Consider the following 3,902-nt stretch of genomic DNA (forward strand, 5'->3'; position numbering starts at 1 on the left):
TCCAGGAGTAATTCCTGAGTGCAGAGTTAGGAGTAACCCCTGAGCATCGCCGGGTGTGACCCAAAAAGAAAGAAAGAAAGAAAGAAAGAAAGAAAGAAAGAAAGAAAGAAAGAAAGAAAGAAAGAAAGAAAGAAAGAAAGAAAGAAAGAAAGAAAGAAAGAAAGAAAGAAAGAAAGAAAGAAAGAAAGAGAGAGAGAGAAAGAAAGAGAGAGAGAGAAAGAAAGAGAGAGAGAGAAAGAAAGAAAGAGAGAAAGAAAGAAAGAAAGAAAGAAAGAAAGAAAGAAAGAAAGAAAGAAAGAAAGAAAGAAAGAAAGAAAGAAAGAAAGAAAGAAAGAAAGAAAGAAAGAAAGAAAGAAAGAAAGAAAGAAAGAAAGAAAGGAAAGAGAGTTTTAAATGGTGCCAGGGATATGACATAGCAAAGTCCTTGCTGACCCTGGGTTTGATCTGTAGCACTACATACACACACACACACACACACACACACACAAATACAAACCCACACACATAGAGTTTTTATGATCTTAAATAGTATAAACAGGGGTGGAGGATGCAGAAAGACATGGGTTCAATCTCTAGCACCACTTATGACCCCCTGAGCACTGTCAGGAGTAATCCCTAAATGCAAAACCAGGAGTAAGTATTGAGTACCACCAGGTATGCACCCCCAAAAAATATTTTTAAGAAAAGGAAATGAAAAATTACTGAAAAAAATGGATTTTAATTTTAAAAATTATAGTGTTCTAAAATATTAAATTGTATTATAGCTAATATTTATTGAATGCTCTCTTAATACTTTTCTAAGCTCTTTATAATAACTTACTGTTCTATTATTAAAGTTAATTAATTAAATACTGTAATTATTCCCAATTTAAAATGAAAAATACTTTCAAAGAGATTAAGTCATTTAATAAATCTCAGGGGTATTATTAGTCCTAGATATTATACCTCCTTTAAATATGGTGACATTTTTTCCTATTTTTTTTGACTTTTCGGGTAACACCCGGCGATGCACAGGGGTTACTCCTGGCTTATGCACTCAGGAATCACTCCTGGCAGTGCTCGGGAGACCATATGGGATGCTGGGAATCGAACTCGGGAACTCGGGTCGGGCCGCGTGCAAGGCAAACGCCCTACCCGCTATGCTGTCGCTCCAGCCCCTCTTTTCCTATTTTTTTTGAAGTAGCTGTAGTAGAAATAGTAGTAGCTGAAGTAGCTGTTTGATCATGTTTTTAGTCTAGTTTTATTATTATTTTACTTATATTTTCATATTTTTATGTTATACATTAATTTTCTATTTACTTTTTGGGGGTTCACACCCAGCAATGCACAGGGGTTACTCCTGGCTTTGCACTCAGAAATTACTCCTGGCAGTGTTTGGGGTACCATATGGGATGCTGGGAATTGAACCCGGATTGGCCACATGCAAGCCAAACACCCTTCCCGCTGTATCACTCCAGCCCTATACATTAATTTTTAAGGGATATCATATGCCTTTAGTTGATAAAATAATCTAAATATGGTAAAAAAATTTTTTTTTGCTTTTTGGGTCTCACCCAGCGATGCACAGGGGTTACTCCTGGCTTTGCACTCAGGAGTTACTCCTGGCGGTGCTCAGGGGACCATATGGGATGCTGGGGATCGAACCCGGGTCGGCCGCGTGCAAGGCAAACGCCCTACCCGCTGTGCTATCGCTCCAGCCCCAATGTGGTAAAATTCTTGATCCTCACCACCTAAATCCTCACAGAGAACCAGTGGCCTTGGGCTGGAATGAGGAATTGCTCTTGGCTTGAAAAGGAGAGTCAGTTCTGACCAACACCCAGATTTTCCAGGTTCATTATCTACCCTCGCAGAAGAGAATTTCAGGCGATGAATTGTGAAGTAAGCTAGTTTTATTTGGGGAATAGGAGTCTGTGGGTGGGGGAGGAAGTAGAGAAAGAGAGAGAATGCAGGCTTTTCAGAGGGGAGAAAGCCAACAGTGCTCCATAAGGTAAAATAAAGGAATTATATAACCCAAGTTAAGATGTGGGTGACCATCTTAATTTGGGATGTATATGGGGTTGCATCTTCAGTTGAAAATGCACAGAAAGGGGGCATGATGCCACTAGCATATGGTGCCACCTGCGGGGCAAGCTCATCAGCAGCCTGATGGTACCTTCAGGCTTCCTGATACCTCAAAATTGCCGCTGTGCCTTTGACTAGTTAATCTTTGACTGGACTCCAACAACTTGGGACCAAGTTTACCAAGAAATTGAACAGCCAAAAGTTAGGTATATGGGAGCCACACCCACAAACCGCCTCTGGCTCAGTTATACAAGCTTATTTATCAGCCTTATTTCAGAGACCTATAAATAAATCTTGAGTGAGATCAAAATCCGTGGTTAATCTTGGATCTGCACATTGGTAAATTGGAGGTGGGGGGTGACAGGTCAGCCTAGTGCCTGCACAAGCAGAGCCCCCAGCAGCCACTTGTTTCCACAATCCAAAATCACCACCATACCCCTGACCTGATTCTACTGTCTCAGGACAGACCTCACCGAGATATAATCTGCTGAAATTGTGTGGTATGCGGATTTTGTGACTGAAATCTCTAGGCTTTCTTGGAGTTGGGATGGGCTACTTCCCTCCACTTCCCAGTACTCCTGGGAGCTCTGGCAGTCACCCTCACAAACCAACTCCAGGGCTACCATGTCAGCACTTCTACCCGCTTTGCTCCAGAGACCCGTAAATAAATCTCGAAAGAGATCAGAAGCCACGGTTAATCTTGGACCCGCACATGGCTGAACAAACCAGAGTAAATTGGAAGGGGGAGGGTCAGCCTGGTGTCCACCCAAGTAGAACCCCCAGCAGCCACTTGCTCCCACAATACAAAATCACCACCATATCCCCAGCCTGACTCTACCATCTTAGGATGGACCTCGCTGAGATATAATCTGCTGAAAATTCTGGTGTGTGGATTTTGTAACGGAAATCTCCAGGTTTTCTGAGGGTCTGGGTGGGCTATCTCCTCCCACCTCCTTGTATTTCCAGAAGCCTTGGCAGTCACATCCACATCCCAAAGGTGCCACTCAGCTTAAAAGCTACTCCAGCCTTACCATTCCAATAAAAATACTGAATGCCTTGAACAAACACGGGCATTCAGTGTTTGTTGACTTCATAGTACCTGTATTGCAAACCATAATGCACAAAAAGAAAAGGAGAGAGAGAGAGAGAGAGCAAGAAGGAAAATGCTTCTCATAGAGGGAGGCTAGGGGTAGAAGGGGAGGTATTGGGGGATGGTGGGAGGGAAACACGAACATTGGTGGTGGGAAATGTACATTGGTAGAGGGATGGGTGCTGGGTCGTTGAAACCCAATTATTAACAGCTTTGTGTTGACCTATCTCACGAATATTCAATTTAAAAAATTTTTAAAAAGCAATATGGAGTTCATGCCCATTTCAATCAGCTTAATCAGTGGCCGAATAAATAGCAGTAGTCCTACATTTAAATTAAAAAAAAAAAGACAAAGCATAGAAAGCCATAGTTAGAACCAGAGTAGAATAAATGTAAAGCATATATGTTATTATTTTGAGAGGCAATGGTGGTAAAAGACACAATATAAAATAGAAATTTCAACTAAGTTAGATAAGACAAATCTCTCTCTGATGATTTCTCACATCGTAGAACCCTTGGAAACCTTTAGATAATAGAATATTTGTCATAATCATTTCGTTTTGATTTTGGAGTCACACGGGCTGTGCTCAGGGCTTACACTTAGCCATGTGCTCAGGAATCACTCCTGGCAGTGTTTAGGGGACCATATATGATGCCAGCAATTAAACCTGGTCTGGTTGCATGTAAAGCAAGAGCATTACCAATTATACTGTCTTTCTGGCTCCCTTATTTTTATTTTTTGTCTTGTTTT

This window comes from Sorex araneus, chromosome 5 (assembly GCF_027595985.1).
Source record: "Sorex araneus isolate mSorAra2 chromosome 5, mSorAra2.pri, whole genome shotgun sequence".
Classification (NCBI taxonomy): domain Eukaryota; kingdom Metazoa; phylum Chordata; class Mammalia; order Eulipotyphla; family Soricidae; genus Sorex; species Sorex araneus.